Below are 20,348 nucleotides of genomic sequence, written 5' to 3'. Positions count from 1 at the left end.
TATAGTGTTGGGCATATTTTTAAATGTTTTTTACCTGTGTAATAGCCACCTAAATACAGAAAGAAAGAAAAAAAAGGTCTCTCTGAAAACTGTTTTCCCAATCTTTTTTTTTTCACTTTAGTGAAATAAACTACAAATTTGATACCATCCAGTATCAATCAAATTGTAGACAAAATGAATCAATTTCTCTGAAAATATCTTGAGCAAATAAATAGATTAAAGAATTGGGTGGTTCAGTTGAAATTAAGATCTAGTTCAATTGTTCAGCAAAATATCTATTGAGTGAAAAGAGCACAACTCTTAGGAAATGGAGGGGGAGAAACATCATTCGCACAGAACAGAAAAAAGGAAATTCAGTAGAAAACAATAGCATATTAAATGGAAATGTCTTTCTGGAGCATATAAAATTTTGGAAGGCAGTCTTGAAATTAATTCATGCTTCAGAATTAGGAAATCCCAAAAAGAGAAATGGCTAAATATGATGATCACATCCCAAGGGCACTACTGAACAAAATTTATGTGTAGCAACCAAGAATTTAAAATTGCTCATCAATATAGAAATCTAGTGATAACGTTCTCCAAAGTTACTGTTTGTCAGTTAAAAATAACATTTTGTGTCTGACTTTATGTATTAGATGACATTTGGATAAGTTGGTCTGATCATCTGGAATCCTGGCTAACCTATGAAAGTTATATAAATCGAATAATCTTTCCCAGAGTCTGAATCAATCTGAAAATAGAATCAAAGAAATTGACACCAATCTGAAAATGGAAACTATGTACAGGCAGGAACAGTATCTTACTCATCTTTAATGTACTTAGCAGGGCATCTGACAGATTCTCATAAATGTCTGAATGAATGAAGAAATGAGAGTGTCTGGGCTGGGAAATTCAGCTGGTTATGACAAGAAGGCAATGAAATTACCCTAAGGTAATGAAATTGTTATTAATAAATTAGGCTTACCCTTTTGGAACACTGAGTTATGTACAGAAAAAAGCAAACTTTGAGAGCAATGGACTTAACTCCAATTTCAATCATTTCTCTTACAAAGGCTTGTTGTTGATCACAGAAAAGGAGCCAGATGACAAGGTGAATAACTTAAAACCAATTTAAAAGGCATTTCTTGATGACCTCATCATTTTAAACAATGTCATCATTTTATACAGTCTATAACATATGAAGTAATTTCTATTTTTAGTCAAACTTTCTTGAAGGACTGATTTCATGTTTTGCCTTTAACTAATGAGCACCTAGTCAGGCAGTCCTCAAACAAACCCCTCAAATCCTTAGGTAGCCTCAAGTTGAAAGCATCCTGAAAAAAATTAGACACTTTTATTAAAACTGAAAACAAAGGACTTTGGATTAATTTTGTCCAAAATTTAGAAAGTGGAATATAGCCATCTTTACTGATGCAGAAATGTAAATTTGATTTGTCTTGTCAGCAATATCTTACAAGACCTCAGGATGACAATAGTTTGCATTAAAGGCTGACCCTAGAACTATGTTATATAGTATACTTTATATTATACATTACATATTATATTACTTAAATTAATATAATTTTAAAACATTATATAAATTTAAATAAGTTAGTTAAAATAAATTAACTAAAAATTAATTTTAGAAAAGTTGAGTGCCCACCTGCTCTCTCAATATTTCTTAATTTTTGTTTTTCATTTTTCTTTGTTTCTTCTGGGTTTTTTCCTCTGTTTTTAATTTTATTTATTCACGCAACAATTTTTTTTTGTTTTCTTTGTTTTTATGTTTGTAGTACTATACTAAGTTCCTGGAATTCAAAGTTAAGCCCAAACAGGCAAAATCCTAATTCTTATATAAAGTTTGGTGAGGCAGATTGACAAATAGTCACACTAAGGAGGAAATATCAATAATTAAAATTCAAGATGTGTGGGAAAATTTTTTTAAAATGGTGCAAGGAAAACAAACTACAAAGTAGCCTGGCCTAGGATAAATAGTCAAAGGAAGCTCTCTGAAAAATGGGTAGACGTGGTGAACTAGGTAAAAACAAATAAGCAGAAACAGTCAAAGCACTGGTGTAGGAGTTCCAGGCAGTGAAAAGAGTATGAGGAAAGAGGCTTTGGTGGAAAGAGCCACAGTATATTAAGGGATCCAATAGACTAACTGTGTATGGAACAGAGAAACAGAGGGGGGTGGCTGAGGATTGGAAGGTGAAGACTGAGGGTCCACCAGATGGCAAACACTGTAGGGCCCTATAGCTGGGTTAAAGAGTGATTTAAGGTGGCCACATAGATGTCTGTTATATGTCCAAATAAGACATATGGTGGCTTGGACTAGGTTGGTGTCATACAGAAATTGACAGGTTAAAACAATAATTAGGGTTGGTGGCCAAGATAGCAGAGTAGGAAAACTCTGAGCTCACCTCCTCCCATGAGCACAGAAAACTTCAACTAATTACAAAAAAAACTATTGATCAGAAAGACCAAAAGACTAGCAGAAAAGATCTTCTACAGGTAAAGATTTAAATAACCACAAGGAAATGGGTAGGTGGGCCTGAGTCACGATATAGTCAACACCCATTCCCATGTGTGGGTGGCCCACAAACAGGAGGATAGTTACAATTGTAGAGTTTCTCCCCAAGGAACAAGGGGTCTGAGCCCCACATCAGGCTCCCCAGCCCAGGAGTCCTGCACCAGGAAGATGAGCCATAGGAACATTTGGCTTTGAAGACCAGCAAGGCTTGCATATAAGAGAGCCAGAGAGCTGTGGAAGATAAACTCCATTCTTAAAGGTGCAAACAAAATATCCCACACTTCAAGACCCAGGGCAGAAGTGATTTGAGACAAGCCTGGGTCAGACCCACCTGCTGATCTTGGAGAGCTTCCTGGAGAGGTAGGAGGAGATTGATTCTCACCCTGGGGACATAGACACTGGTGGTAGCCATATTAGGGAGCTTGTTCTACCATAAGGACACTGATGCTGGCAAGTACCATTTTGGAATCCTCTTTCTAGCTTATTAGTGTCAGGACCCAGACTGGCCCACCAGCCTCCTGGCACCAGTACTAGGATACTTCAGGCCAAGGAGCTGGTCTGGCAGGGACACAGACCCACCCACAAGCAGGCTAGCTGCCTTAGACCTGCTGAGCCTAGCCTCTCCAGGACTCAACCCCATGCATCAGCAGGCCAACAGCAGCTCTGGGACACCATGGGCACCTAAACCAGTTGCCCTGGGATCTGGCCCTTTATAATAAAATGAATCAGTTATACATATAAATACGTTCCCATATCTCTTCCCTCTTGCATCTCCCTCCCTCCCACTCTCCCTATCCCACCCCTCTAGGTGGTCACAAAGCACTGAGCTGATCTCCCTGTGCTATGCAGCTGCTTCCACTAGCTATCTATTTTACAGTTGGTAGTGTGTATATGTCCATGCAACTCTCTCACTTTGTCACAGCTTACCCTTCCCCCTCCCCATATCCTCAAGTCCATTCTCTAGTAGGTCTGTGACTTTATTCCTGTCTTACCCCTAGGTTCTTCATGACATTTTTTTCCCTTAGATTCCATATATATGTGTTACCATATGGTATTTGTCTTTCTCTTTCTGACTTACTTCACTCTGCACTCTCACCACTTTTATTCAACATAGTATTGGAAGTTCTAGCCAGAGCAATCAGACAAGATAACTAAATAAAAGCAATCCAAATTAGAAACGAAGATTTAAAATGGTCACTCTTTGCAGATGGCATGACAATATAAATAGAAAATCCTAAAGACACCACCAAAGAAAAACAACTAGAACCCATCAATGAATTAGGTAAAGTTGCAGGATACAAAATTAATACACAGAAATCTGTTGCACTTCTATACACTAATAAAAAACTACAGAAAAAGAAATTAAGAAACAATCACACTTAAACAATCATACCAAAAAGGATAAAATACCTAAAAATAAATCTTACTAAGGAGATAAAAGAACTGTACCTGGAAAACTATAAGACCCTGATGAAAGAAATTGAAGATGATACAAACAGATGGAAAGATATACTGTGTCCATGGGTTGGAAGAATTAATATTGTTAAAATAACCATACTATCCAAGGCAATCTAAAGGTTCAGTGCATTTCCTATCAAAAAACCAATGGCAATGTATATAAGTCCATGCCACTCTTTCACTTCATCCCAGCTTACCCTTACCTTTCCTTGTGTCCTCAAGTCCATTATCTATGTCTGTGTCTTTATTCCTGTCCTGCCCCTAGGTTCTTCAGAACCATTTTTTTTCTTTTTTCTTTTTTTAGATTCCATATATATGTGATAGGGAGGGTGAGAGGGAGACACAAGAGGGAGAAGATATGGGGATATATGTATATGTATAGCTGATTCACTTTGTTATAAAGCAGAAATTAACACACCATTGTAAAGCAATTATACTGCAATAAAGATGTTTAAAAAATAAAGATAAGAACTCATTAAATGCATTTTAAAAATGACATTTTCATTGAACTAGAACAAAATATTCTAAAATGTGTATGGAAACATGAAAGACCCCAAATAGCCAAAAAATTCTTGAGAAAAAAGAACAAAGCTGGAAGTATCATACTCTATGATTTCAAACTTGTAGTAACAAAGCTACTAAAATCAAAACAGTATGGTGTTGGCACCAAAAAAGAGCAAAAAACAAAATCAATTGAACAGAATAGAGAGCCCAGAAATGAACCTAGGCTTACCTGGTTATTTATTCTACAACAAAAGAGACAAAAGTATGCAATAAGGAAAAGAACGTCCCTTTAATAAATGGTGTTGGGAAAACTGGACAGCTACAGGCAAAAGAATCAACCTAGACTACTCTTTCACACCATATACAAAAATATATCCAAAATGGATAAGACCTAAAACTATAAAATGGTTAAAAATATATAAGCAGTATACTCGTTGACATAGGTCTCAGTAATAATTTTTGTAGGTTATGTATCCTCAGGCAAAGGAAACAAAAGCAAAAATAAATAAATGAGACTGCATGAGACTAAAATGCTTTTACACAATGAAGGAAATTATCAACAAAATGAAAAGGCCACCTACTGAGTAGGAAAAAATATTTGCAAATGATGTATCCAATAAGGGGTTAATATCCAAAATATACAAAAACTTATAAAACTCAACATCAAAAAAACAAGAAATCTGATTAAAAAATGGGCAGAGTGTCTGAATAGACATTTTTTCCAAAGCAGACATAAAGGTGGCCAACAATCACGTGAAAAGATACTAAATGTCACTAATCATCAGAAATTTGCAAACCAAAACCACAGTGAGATATCATCCCACACCTGTCAGAATGTCTATTATCAAAAAGACAACAAATCATACACACACACACACATACACACACACACACAAAATGGAATAGTACTCAGTTATAAAAAAAAGAATGAAATTCTGCCATTTGTAACAACACACTTGGGCCTACAGGGTATTATGCTAAGTGAAATAAGACAGACAGGGAAAGACAAACACTATATGATTTCACTTATATGTGGAATCTACAAAACAAAACAAATGAGCAAACATAGCAAAATCGAATCAGAGTCATAGATATAGAGAACAAACAGTAGGTTGCCAGAAGGAAGAAGGGTAGGGGTAAGATAGAAATAGGTGAGGAAGATTAAGAGGTACAAACTTCAAGTTGCAAAATAAATGACTCATGAGTATGTAATGTACAGTGTGGGGAATATAGTCAATAACTTGTGGTTTCCAGAGGCAAGGTATGGGGGAGGGGAATTGGATGAAGGCAGTCAAAAGGTACAAACTTTCTGTTATAAGATAAATACTAGGGAAGTAATGTACAGCCTGATAAATATGATTAGCACTGCTGTATGTTATATATGAAAGTTGTTAAGAGAATAAATCCTGAGTTCTCATGACAAAGAAAATTTTTTTCTATTTGTTTAATTTTGTATCTATACAAGATGATGAATGTTCACTAAACTTACTAAGATAATCATTTCAGGTTGTATGTAAGTCAAATCATTATGCTGTACACCTTAAACTCATACAGTGCTGTGTGTCAACTAGATTTCAATGAACCTGAAAAAAAAAAACCTAATTAGGAGTAAAATTGACTGATTAATACGAGAAGTGAAAGGAGAGGTATCAAAAAATGAATACTCATCTTCTGATGTGCAACTAGATAGATTTTAGCAAACAATGCAAGGAAAGCATTTTTCATAGAGAAGATTGCGAATGAGTTCAGGCTTGAGCATTGATGAGATTAGGTGCCTTTGGTACATCAAAGTGGAGGTTTCAAGTTGAATCTACGGATGTAACACTCAGAGGAGAGGTCTGGATGGGAAATATAATTTATGAGTCATCAGCGTGCAGGTGGTAATTGAAACCATGAGTGTGGATGAGCGTATAGGGTGTGTTGAAAAAATTGCCTGGTATTGAGTGTTGATGAGCTAACATTCTATGACTGAGTAGAGGAATATGACATCATAAAAAGTATGAGAAGGGGTAATCAGGGAGAGCAGAGGAAAGGTTTATCAAATGCTCTGATAGTCCATTGAACGGTCCACATGATTCCATGCACTGAAGGCATCATTCTAGGAGGATAGGGTAAGAAGCCAGATTGAAGGAAATTGAAATAACCAGTGTAGACAACTTTCAAGAATTTTACTGTGAAATGTAAAAAGATGTAAGGTGAGATCTAGAGAGAGGTGAGGGGTCAAGAGGAAAAAAATGTAAGATGAAAGAGACTTGAGCATGTTTAATTGTCGATTGGAATTATTAGTTGAGTGGAAGGTGTTCATACATAGAAAAAAAAATAGTTGAGAACAGCAAGTCCCTTAGAAGTTTGAAGCCAGGAGATACAATACACATGACTAAAGATTCCTGGCATCGGGGAGATAAAATGGAGAAAGACTTAGACATTGAGGCTTCTGATTTCCATCTTCCTGTAAATCCTTTGGCCTGCGACTGCCTTGCTTTACCTCCATTTATCTAGTTGTAGTTGTTTATGTCTCCTTCTCACTGTCTTGCGTGCTCCACTTATCTCTCCATCCTTAACCAGGCATAATTTGGAATTAAAATTTTAAATTCTCACTAACAGAACTCTTTCTATGCAAAATCAGAACAGACATCTCCCTAAAAAGCATGGGAATTAGATTCATTTCTCATAATATGAATGTTGATGGAATTTTTATTCCATATTTAAGGGTTCTTGACAATAAAATACCATAGCATACTTGATAAGAACTTATTTTCAAAACTTAATGGAATGAGCTCTAAGGTAAACATGTAAAAGATGGCTTTGATTTTTATTTTGTTATGTCAGTACTTCTTCCTACTAAATCTGCATTATAGGAGATGAAAGGAGATGGCAGGGCAGAATAAACTTGAATAAGCCACTTGTAGTGATTGAAGTCAATTCAGTATCAAGATAGAAGTTCTTCTTAAATGAAATGGAGCAGAGATCACAGTTCTAGAGATACATTGTAATTCACACTCATGCACAGTTTTTCTTTCATTTCAACACATTTTGAAAGGGATCACATAGAGAGAATATTGGTTTTCACAAGGGTTATTCTCCATTGGGGAAGTTCAGAAAAATTCTTACTGTATATATTTTTTCTAAAGTTTCTGAAGTTTAAATTTTTCTAGTACCTTTTGTGTCTGTCATATACAAAAGCTAACACATTATTCATTACTTTTTTTTCCCCTAAAGAACCCCCATGTCCTTTCCTCTAGGGAATTTACTGTGTTATCTGCATGTTTTAAAGCCACATAGCCTCTTCTACCTTCCTTAGTTCCTGCCATCCCAAATGCCGGACAACATTCTCTCAAAGATTTATCCAGAGGTATAAAGTCATCTGTGTATATCTAAGGCACACTCTAATATTTAATAATTCATTTTGGTTAACAAACTTTCAGGGTAGCCAAAGCCAAGTGGATATTGGCCAAGAATTGCTTGACTGCCAGAACTATACATCCCTGTCAGCCACTTTTTAGTATAGCAGGTCAGTGTAAAGGAACTCATGCTTGGTTTAAGACCAATTGAACAGAGGCAGGAAAAGTTTCTATAGCTGGATAGCAATAACCTCAGTACTTGTGAAAATTCAAACAAACAAAAAGTAAAACCATTGCAAGCATTTTCATCACATTGCTCTCCTAGATATTTGGTACAGAAAACAAAGTAAATTAATAAAAACTGCTGATGAGTTATATAAATGGACTGATTTTTACCTCGTTTCATCTTATTAATTTCTATGAGATAAAAACCTCATACAGATAGATGTATATCTGTGTGTGTGTGTGTGTGTGTGTGTGTATCTGGGCAAATTACTTTTTATTTATTTTATTAGGTCATTTCCCACAGTTGTTTGATCAAGAAAGTGGATAAAACATTTATTATAATGCAAAACCAACATTAACCTCAAAAGAATGGGAAGTAAAAAGGGTTCTGAGTAGGACTGATTTCAGTTATATCAAATGAAGAGATTTACTAGCACATAATTTATGAAAAATAAGAAAGGAACAAACAACAACTTCTCATAATACTGGTATTTAATCATCAAAGGCCTTTCAGACAGTTTTGCTCAAAATCAGACTGCAGTGTTTTGCCATTTTCCCACATAAATGTTCTGTATTATGACTCAGCTGGTATTGACCTCTAACTCCATACAGAGACTGAGCAGAGGACCACCGAACTTCATGTAAGAAGAAAGAATATTCATAATGTATTGTCAGCTATAATTTTAAGAATAACTCAAAATGTCCTTTATGTTTCTGATTTTCTAAAATATACAAAACTTTTCCACATGTTTCTGATAGTTAATATTATACAAACTAAGGATTACATGCCTTTAGTCTTAGGGCCAAGAAACTATGAAATAGTGAGAACCTTCACATCTTGAAACAGATGGTGACTTTTGAACTGTGCTAAATCTATAAGATATTAGATTTATTGATAAACATTGCCATGTCTATATGGAAAGTTTGGTAAGCTTTTTATCTTAAAAATGTCCAACGTCATCACTCAAATATTAATTTCTTTATCTTTTCCATCAACTCCTCCATATGGTATTTCTTAGAGGAAATATAGGAAAACTGGAGCTTACTATGGGAAATACACCATAATGCTTTACTATTATATTACATTAAGTACATGAATACATAAACTTAAACTCTGCTCTTGCTCTTTTATCGATACATAACACATTAATCATACATAATATGTCAGTCCATACATAACATACATCAATACAAGCTGGACAGCAAGTTATAATGCAGTTTATTTGTATTTAATTGTGAACATCGACTGTAAAATGAAAATTTCTTCCATCAAATAAGTTTAAGAAAATCTTTACAGACTGTCTGTGAGTCTAGGAGTTGGTGAAAGAGGATTAAGATTATTGCATAGACTCTTCTGTTAACATTCACATGTATCTTGAGAAACAAGGATGCTAAGTATTAGTTTGGTCCTTGGGGATGCAAAAAGAGAGCTTTCTAAGCAAAGATATCATAATTTGAATGTAAGCCTGAGTCGTCACAGTATGTTCACTGAATATGTCAGTAGATTTGACTAGTCTATAATAAATTCAGTTTAATATAAAAAATTTCAAGTGATTGTTTGACTATGTAATCAGGTTTGTTCTTCTTAATTGTGCAATTCAGTTCAGATTATCCAAAATGAAATGGCTATTAACAGAGTTACAACAGTGAAGACTCAGGCCCACAACTCCTCATCTCTGGTGTGTCAAGAAACCAAGACAGACCAGGGAACTGGTTGACCGTCAAGTCCTGATAGCAGTGCAAAACTCCACTGAGGAGGAATGGGGATGCAGTTGGCAAGTACATCTATAGCACGGAGTAGGAAATGAACTGAATTTTGAAGAAAGATTAGGAATTTACCAGAGGGGCAGCAGATGGAAAAGGCAATGACATCACAGTGTAGAGTAATACCGTCGCTCATGTGGAAATTGTATGGAGATGAGGTATAATGCGGACATAAAGTTCAAGGTGCCAGTATGTTTACCTCTTCAGCAAATTGTCATCAAACATCATAATTTCCAATGCAGAGAATCACAATAAATTAAAATAAAATGCAGGAAATTCTTTTGAGGATTAGCAATGTACACTGAGGGAAGGCTTCACACTCTCTTCATCCTTTACTGCCAGTGGTAGATTTCTCTGACTGTCAGAAAGGGTTACTGAAGAAGTTTGAATTACTCTTGTGTGGTGGCAGAGTGTACAGCAAAATAGACTTCAAGCCCTAAAAGCCTTCCGCCTGTGTAATTCTAAAATGTGTCTTCTATATCATTGTTAGGACAAGATTATATAAGAAAGTAAGAGGAAGCAAAGGAAGACTTAGGGACAAACTGAATATAGGAATTTAGGCAGAAAAGCAATAATTAATAGTGTAAGAAAACACTTTGCTGCATAAGGCAGTTGAATAAAGGGATTTAACATGTTGAAAAACAAGATTCATGAGGAAATATTGAGGGATTGTTTGTCCTTAAGTGAAGGAGCTGTGATTAAAGATATGGACTCATACTGCACCTGTTTTCCAACACACATCTGTGGACCCCGTGCTCTAATTGACACTTATCATTCGTGGTTAAGAGAGTATTCGATTACTGCCTTAAAACAACTACCAGGAAACATATTTTACCTTGAAAATTCTTTAAATCCTATTCGTAGTTGTAGGACTCAAACTTTAACAACATATTTATCTTAATTAACTCCTTTAAAACAATTCTCACAGAGTGGACTAAAAATATAGACAATCTTATATATTTTAAAAAATGACCAGCCACCTAGCTTCCTAATGAAGCTAAAGAAAATTACACCAGCTTCCTCATCAACAAATTGCCCATGACTTCATCAACACACTGAATAAAAGAAGATATATATTGTGATAAAATGCTTCACAACTTAAAACCTGTGAACTCTGTTCCACCAAACACAGACTCATTTAAATTTGTGTTAGTTTAAGATTTTTGAAGGGATTTACTAAAATTTTTAAATGGAAAGCTGGTTTCATAGCTAGGCACTGGTACTGGAGCCAAAGTGTTTCAACTCTATAAATATAGAACAATAACTCAATATTTCTTCAGATAATTTATTCTAGTGCCATCATGAGACAGAGTAAATTCCTGTTTTACAGTATTTGATATCAAATTCCACCCTGGTCCCTCCTACTTTTTTTTAACATCTTTATTGTAGTATAATTGCTTTACAATTGTGTGTTAGTTTCTGCTTTATAACAAAGTCAATCAGTTATACATATACATATTTCCTCATATCTCTTCCCTCTTGCACCATCCCTCCCACCCATCTAGATGGTCAGAAAGCACCGAGCTCACCTCCCTGTGCTATGTGGCTGCTTCCCACTGGCTATCTATTTTACGTTTGGTAGTGTATATATGTCCATGCCACTCTCTCACTTCATCCCAGCTTACCATTCCCACTCCCCGTATCCCCAAGTCCATTCTCTAGTAGGTCTGCATCTTTATTCCCATCTTGTCCCTAGGTTTTTCATGACCTTCTTTTTTTTTCTTTCCTTAGATTCCATATATATATGTGTTAGCATATGGTATTTGTTTTTCTCTTTCTGGCTTACTTCATTCTGTATGACAGACTCTAGGTCCATCCACCTCACTACAAATAACTCAGTTTCCATTCTATTTATGGCTGAGTAATATTCCATTGTATATATGTGCCACATCTTCTTTATCCATTCATCTGTCGGTGGTCACATAGGTTGCTTCCATGTCCTGGCTATTGTAAATAGTGCTGGAATGAACATTGTGGTACATGACTCTTTTTGAATTATGGTTTTCTCAGGGTAACCCGTGTCCCCTGCATCGGCAGGTGGACTCTCAACCACTGCGCCACCAGGGAAGCCTGATTTGTATATTTTTTACCTATGAGTCCTTGTGGGATTTTTTTTTATTCAAACAGAATGTCAAAAAAGTTATAATCATCCTCATCAGTTCACTCAGTCCCATGTAATTAATTTTTTTAACATAGGATTGCTCTTTTGTGAAAAAAAAAAGAACAGAAAATTAGAAATATTTTCTGCTTAATAGTCCTTAAGTATTTCCTTAACCATGAAATCTAAATTCTGTGTGAACAGGATTATTTTTGTTTTTAAACAGTATTTTTCCCCAACAGCTAATTAGTGCTAGCATATACTGTGCATTCAATAGATACTTTTCAAATGAATGAAGCAAGTTTACTTATCTTCCCTAAGTCTCTTCTTCTGTAAACTAAATATTCCCAACACGTAAGTGATTATTTAACTGACATGATCTGGGAGAGCCTCACATACTAATCATTCTCTGCATTCTTCAGTATATCAGCTACCATATAAGCTGTCAGAGACAATAGAAGTTAGTACTTCCTGTGTAATGTAAAAGTGTGAAGCAAATGTTGAGGTTATAATGCACGCAAAGAAGAATGAACTAGCTTTTCTCAATTTTCAGGTCATTCAGATTGTGTTTTTATTTAACTAAATCCCTAGGTCTTTTTCACATAAATGTAAATTATTTAAGTTGCTTAGTCACACTGCCAGAGTTTATCACTCTCATAATATGTAAACATCCTTAGGAGATTTAACACATTAAGCAAGGCTCTCAACCATTCACAGTTTGTGAAGAATTTCTTCCATCAGATCTAATTTTCTCCTAACGTCTAGCTGAGAGCAGCATACTAAAGGAATGGGAGTTCTCAGAGATGTGGTAGATGATTTTGTAACTTGTGGCACTGCCCAGAAAGTCAAGTCTGAGTGCAGCCCCCAGTAAAGGGGCCTGGGTAGATATTAGGTAAGTATTAGGAAATGTAGTCCCATTTCTATATTTTTGCTTTTGTTTCCCTTGTCTGAGGAGACATATCCAGAAAGACTATATCAAACTAAAAAGTTTCTGCTCAGCAAAGGAAACCATCAACCAAACAGACAGACAGCCTACCAAACGGGAGTAGATACTTGCAAAACATATATATGATAAGGGGTTATTATACAAAATATATTAAAAACTCATACAACTCAAAAAAAAAAAAACAACAGCGACAAAAAACTACATTTTAAAATGGGCAGAGGAACTGAATAGATATTTTCCAAAGAAGACATGCAGATTGCTAACAGGTACCTGAAAAAATTACTCAACATCACTAATTATTAGAGAAATGCAAATCAAAACCACAACAAGATTTCACTTCACACCTTTCAGACTGGCTATCATCAAAAAGACAAGAAATAACAGGTGCTGACGAGGATGTGGAGAGGAAGGAACCGTCGTATACTGTAGTGGGTATGTAAATTGGTACAGCCACTATGGAAAACAGTATGGGAATTCCTCAAAAAATGATGAATAGAACCACCATATGATCCAGCAATTACACTCCTGAGTATTTATCTGAAAAAAAAAATGTTAACTAGAAAAGATACGTGCATCCCTATGTTCATTTCAGCATTATTTACAACAGCCTAGATGTGGAAGCAACATAGGTGTCCATCAACAGATGAAAGGATAAAGAAGATGTGATATATATACACATAAACAAACACACACGCAATGGAATATTACTCAGCCATTAAAAAGATGAAATCTTGCCGTTTGCTACAACATGGATAAACCTTGAGGGTATTAGGCTAAGTGAAATAAGTCAGAGAAAGAAAAATACCATAACATTTCACTCTTATATGGAATATAAAAAACAAACAAAATCAATGAATAAACCAAACCAAACCAAACAAAACACAGACATGTATATACAGAGAACAGAATAGTGGTTACCAGAATAGAGGAGGGCAGAGGGGGGTGAGGGCAAAATGGGTAAGTGATCAACTGTATGGTGACAGATGGAAACTAAATTTTTGGTGGTGAGCATGCTGTAGTTTACAGAGAAGTAGAAATATAATGTTGTATGCATGAAACATGTAATATTATAAACCTATGTTACCTCAATAAAAAGTATTGATATTAGGAAATGGAGAAGGAAGAGGGCCAGGGTACGCCTCAAACACAGCAAAGACATTTGCAACAATACTGAAACAAATTTTTCCAGATTTACAGATTTTTAATATATATGATTAAAAATTTTTCATAGGAGTCTATTATGGATCACCTGATAGCCTCTCATTATACAGGAGAAGGGGAAAGTGTGGTTCTACCATCATAAAATTTTAGCCTACTAAGGTAGAAAGATAAGAAATAAGTTAACAAGTATACAGTTAGAAATTGTGTTCCAGGTAAAAATAGAAGGCAGAGATAGAGTGTCATAGGGAGAGTGGCCTTTCTTTTCAATAAAAGTGTCAAGAGAGAACTCTCCAAGGAGGCGATGCCCAGAGATACATGGATGAAAGATGGAGGGGTGTATGTGGACATAGATATAAACCTCTCTCAGCTAAATAACTCGGAGTGCATAATGGCTATTGTAATAACATGTTTTAAAAGGTGCTACCAGCTCTGAGAAGCACTACAACGTTCTTTCCCCTGAAAGGATGTCAGAAAGTCACCACGCACACCATTCAGAGCAGTCTCTCTGTACTGCTTTGTAGAGGAACTGAGTCCCCCCACTGGGTACAATGGAGCTCCACAGGCTGCTGCACAGGAAGCCCATTTTTGCCTTTTATGGCTGTTTTATCACCTCATTTCAATGTTTCTTTAGAGAAACTGGTTTGTCCCTCTCTTGCTTATTAAGCACACAGTGTAAGCAGCCCCCAAGTCAGTACTCCAGTCAGTTGGATGGTAGCCTGTCTGGTCTGTCTGCCAAATGCGTCCCAAAACTTTTCCTGGACACCCCTGGAATGTATTCCACAGGTCACAGGTTGGGCTGGTTCAAGCTACGATAGGTATGTCTCATCCCAGCTCCACAAGACACACCCACCTCCATATGTCTCTGTGGCTCCATAAACTATTTATCTGGGCTTCCAAATCTTTACTTTCTAATGGATTTCAAAGTGGTATCTAAATGCAATCTAAGGTGGACATACTGATGTTCTATGGTGTGGTCAATACTCAGCTGGAGACTATGAAGTACAGAAGAGTTAGTAACAAAAATATCATTAAAATTAGTGACTAGTTAGTGAGAGGCATGCTAAAGTGTTAGGGATGAAATGTACTGATTTCTGCAACTTATTTTTCAATATATTACAAAAAATAAGGTGAATCAATGGATGGATGGAAGGATAGATATTCACCTTATCATGTAAGGTGATATGATAAGGTGATATATGATAAGGTGAATATAGCAAAATGTTAACTGTAGGGTCAAGGTGGGTATATGGCTGTTCACACTGTGAAATTCCGTTAACCATTGTATGTTTAAAACTTCTGATAATGAAATATTGGGGGGAAAACAGTTGATCACTGTGTACCTGGACTTACCACTCAAGTATGAACTTAAACACTCACACCTGAAATAATTACTCTACTATGAGGCACTGATTGGAAAAGCAATGGGAATTCAGAGAGAAATTAACATAGATTAGCACATAAGGAAGGAGGACCACTTGAAACATGATGGTGTAAGATTTTAAAAGATGAAGTGGGAGAGGAAGAGCATTTCAAGGGAGGGAAACGGCAGGAGTGAACACGTGTTGGATGGAGCAGAAAGCAGTGCTTCAGGAGAACAAGACAGCCAGGCCTGGTGGAGAGTATTCAGAAATGACTTTGGATACACATGCCAGGTTGCAATGGGTACAAAAACACATGGTCCCTTCTCTTAAGGAATGGATAATATTTGGGCTCAATAAGAGGAAATAAAACCAGATTTACAAACAAAATGGTCAATCTTATAGAAATTTAAAAAAAAAAATTATCAGGTGAACAGAGGCACTCGCACAAATACTACAGACCTTAAAGGTAATCATTCCTCTGAGAACACAAACAGTTGGATGAAAAGTTTAAGGCCACCTCTATCAGCATGATTTTATTGTATTAGAGAAATCAAGTGCTGTGTCTGTACTGGACCATCCAAGTCCTCCCTTTCCCAAGACAGATGATTCCCGCACTTCCCCTTTCTTCTGGGCCATCTCAGACCCAGAGGAGCGGCCTTGGCAAGTGCACCCCAGGCCCTCGCCCAAGCAGAGTCACAGTGGAAACAGCAGAATGTATTGGAAAGGTACAGCTTATCTCAAGAACTAAAATAAAATCTCAAGAACCAGGCTCAGAAAGCACAGTGTATCTTACAAGGATCAAGGTCATCCTCTTCAGGGTGCAGTGTGGATAAATTCCAACAGTTCTCATCACCGTTTAAATTTCAAAATCAAAAGAGAGTGTATCTGAGGAGGCCAGCTTGTGTTGCAGCCTAACCTTTGGCCACAGAAGGGTGGTCACCTTAATGAGAACCCCACCAAAACTGTATTCAGCGAGGACATGCAGTTTCTCCAAGAGTGACTTGACCCTTGGAGACACACATGAAAAGGGAGTAATGGTAGTATCTACCTCCTAGGATTGTGCAAGGACCAGCAGAAATAAACACAATAAAAAGGAGCTCATATAATGCTTGCTGTACACTTGACAAACACTGTGCTGTTTCACAAATATTAGGTAACTTAAGCCTAATAATGACTCTTTGAGATTTCTGTTATTAACTTTGCAGCTCATATTTTAAAATTTAACTCAAAATTGACAAGAAACACTTCTTGTTCTGTCGGGCACTTTTTTGCCTGGGCTCTGAATGCTCATCAAGGACATCTTTTGAAAAGCTTCCACTTGAAAATCTGAACCTCGTCTTCCCAGTTCTCATTTTTGTAGAGATCCTCCTTCGTTTACCCTTTTCCCTACTGCATGTTGATATGATCACGTTGTTTTGGTTTTTTTATAGTGTTGTTCACATCTGTTCCTCTCTACTTGCCTGAAGACCAACCTTTACTAACAAGCTCTGATCCCCTATTAATACCCCTTCTGCAAGAATATGTCCTAATATCCTTACCACAATTTTATCTTGTTTATTTGCATAATGGCATACTTTAAAATTAGAGATGTGCCAACAATCCTACTCCTGGGCACATATCTGAAAAAAACTATAAAAGATGCATGTATCCAAATGTTCATAGCATTTATAATAAACAAGATATGGAAGCAACCTAAGTGTCCATCAAGAGATGAATGGATAAAGAAGATGTGATATATATATATACATATATATGTGTATATATATATATATATAACCTATTAATATATAATATTTGTGAAATATTTAGCACAGAGTTTGTCACAGAGCAAGCAATTATATATATATATATATATATATATATATATATATATATATATATAGAGAGAGAGAGAGAGAGAGAGAGAGAGAGAGAATATTATTCAGCCATAAAAAAGAATGAAATAATGCCTTTTGCAGCAACATGAGGGAACCTAGAGATTATCACAATAAGTGAAGTAAGCCCAATAGAGAAAGACAAATATCATATGATATCACTTATATGTGGAACACAAAAAACGATTAAAATGAACTTATTTACAAAACAGAAACAGACTCACAGATATAGAAAACAAATTTATAGTTACCAAAGGGGAAAGGGGGGAAGGGATAAATTAGGAGCTTGGGATTAACAGATAACACACTACTTTATACAAAATAGATAAACAGCAAGGTCCTACTGTATAGCACGGGGAACTATATTCAATGTCTTGTAATAACCTATAATAAAGAGACTGTGAAAAAGAATATATATTATACAAATATATATCTGAAGCACTTTGCTGTACACCAAAAACTAGCACAACATTGTAAATCAATTACAATTTAAAAAATTAGAATGTGAGTTTAAAAACCCTCTTTACCTGGTAAAAGAGGCACCAATTTTTGTGCTTGGTTAATTTCAAATATGGAGTAAGGAGAAGGAAGAAAGGCCAAGCCTGGCCTCTGCCCTGCAACTTACAAAGAGAATAGAAAATGTGAGGAGTCACTGAAATCATGACCTTCTGACACACTGCACCTCATTTCTGGGAGGTTGTAAATACAAAAGCAATTTTTCAGGCAAAGAAAAATTGTGATGTTAAAAATTGTGATGTTATGTTATACCATAATCAAATGCAAATGTCAGTGTATGAAATGTTGACTTGATTTTATAAATTAATTTTGTAAGGAGGAAAGGCAAGGCTTACAATGTAGTCCTTTCTTGTTTTTAAAAAAGTTTAGGCACCTTTTAAAATATACTACTCTTCTAAAAGGGGACATTTTTTCTTTCATTTAAAAAAGGAAATAAATTCTGCTATTTTTCTGTTTGCAAAAAGAGAGTAATATTTGATCCCCGTTCAACTCAAGTTTACACTTCAGAATTAAATTTAGATGTAGAGGAGTGTAGGCCCTAGTGTATGTCCTCTCAGCTCACTGCAGGATGGTCATGGAGAGGAATACTTTCTCCTTCCACGAGAATCCAAATGGTTGGATGGATGTAGATAATTGGGGGAAGATAGATGATAGATAGATAGATAGATAGATAGATAGATAGATAGATAGATAGACAGATGGAGATAGGTGATAACTATTCTTAAAACTTCTGGGATATTAAACCATATTTTAAAAATCTTCTTTCCCTTAGATTCCTTTTGTATTTCAACTCAAATCTAGCCTCAACTTGTCACTATTCAACTCAAATTGTTACTATTACTGCTGTGCAGAAAAAAGAAGAGTCAAGGTCTTAATCTCCAACCTCAGGGAACTAAGTTCTCCATTATATTTAAAATCTCCAAAATACACTACATATATACATATAACATTAAATGTATATATTTAATAAGTTATTCTTAATAACTTGTTTTTCTCAAACATAAAAGAAATAGTTACTCTGAGGAAAAACAGAAAAAAACAATCTGACAACAATCCTAAAATATTTATCTTCACATTTTTTTAAAGTTTTCCTAAAGAAAGGTTTTGCATTAATAAAAAGTAAAGGTGAGGAAGAGTTTTCATTATCAGATGGAGGCTGGATTACTAAAACTTGGCTCTTGACATTTTTTCAGTCCATTTTAAAAATAGTTTCAAATATCTGTGGACAAAGGGTCCTCACATGGTCACCTGTAGCTGCTGGGCTGAACGTGATGGTTGTCCCATTAATCCCCTGTGAACACACAGAGAGAGGAGTGAGAGAGGGAAGCCCTCTTCCACTGGACTGAATACAATTAAACATTAATTTTCTGCCAAAGATTATCTCAATGTTCTCTATACAATGTTCCATATATGGTTAATCCCTATGGGATTTAAGAAATCTAAATTTAATCTCAGCCACTTTATTTCACATTTTAAGGAGTTATATTTGTCATTTGGCTTATAATATCTACTATCTGGTCTAAACTGTTCACTTCTGCCTTTTATTTTCTTGCTCACCTGGAAGCTAAATCAATAAAACTGCTTGGTACAGTAAATCACCTGTTCACTCCATGGAGTTCTATCGCATTTTTAAAGTAAAAAGTCATTTAAAATATTCTATATCAACAGTAAAAATGGAAAAGTGAACATTTTTCCTAAAAGGAACAGAAAGAATGTTAAGTACTCTAAGAGATGTATAGTGAATGTCGAAGACCAAAAGGCCAATACATTTGCACAGTTACATACACAGAAAAGTGAACATTTTTCCTAAAAGGAACAGAAAGAATGTTAAGTACTCTAAGAGATGTATAGTGAATGTCGAAGACCAAAAGGCCAATACATTTGCACAGTTACATTAAGTAACAAATGGAGTTGCATGGAATTATTCAGCTAAAATTCAAGCTGAGTTGAGCAACACCAGTGTGCAGCCCTCACCTTACATGAGTGCTTTACCTTATAAGCAAACTTACATTCCACCTGAAGGGTTCCCCGGCTCCCTACCTTTTTGATAGCAGCTTTCATTGCATTTCTAACCAGAAAGACTTTGCTCTGAATCATCTTGAGTAATACTGGTGGTCAGGAAGCCAGTAATAGAAGAACTTTAGCAAATCTACATGTTAACAAAAAGCAGATCAATCAAAACCTCTACTGAAAAAATCAGCAAATCTCTCTATTGATCAATGGGAATATCTTGAAGCATAGTAGGAGCTATAAAGACCACTTGGAAGAAAAATAAGAAAGATGTGCTTTTCAACCAAATGTAAAAAGTAAGTAATTTTTTGGCTGAAAAGATCCTTGAAAGTACTTGGAGGGTTTGTTTGTTTGTTTGTTTTGAGAAAATGTAGGAATATGACATATTTTCATAGAAGAAGATTACATTAAAATAACTAACTGAACCTGCCCTCATTAGCATAACTGATGAACCCATTACCCAGGTCCAGGGGCTGCAGGACAAGTTCCTGATAAGAAGTTCTTTGTGCATGCCTAGAAGACAAAATAACAGTGAACAATAAGTTTGCTTTGTGTTTTCCCCCTTTACAATATGAAGGGAA

At 35.7% G+C, this 20,348-nt stretch overlaps 1 protein-coding gene across 1 annotated transcript in view; it reads left to right on the top strand.

Moving 5' to 3' along the window:
- EYS (eyes shut homolog) overlaps positions 1 to 20,348 on the top strand; it is a 1,591,612-nt gene that overhangs the window by 1,276,027 nt on the left and 295,237 nt on the right. The gene's annotated exons all lie outside the window — the stretch shown is intronic.

This window comes from Mesoplodon densirostris, chromosome 12 (assembly GCF_025265405.1).
Source record: "Mesoplodon densirostris isolate mMesDen1 chromosome 12, mMesDen1 primary haplotype, whole genome shotgun sequence".
Taxonomy (NCBI): domain Eukaryota; kingdom Metazoa; phylum Chordata; class Mammalia; order Artiodactyla; family Ziphiidae; genus Mesoplodon; species Mesoplodon densirostris.
This window is presented reverse-complemented; position numbering and strand designations above follow the sequence as displayed.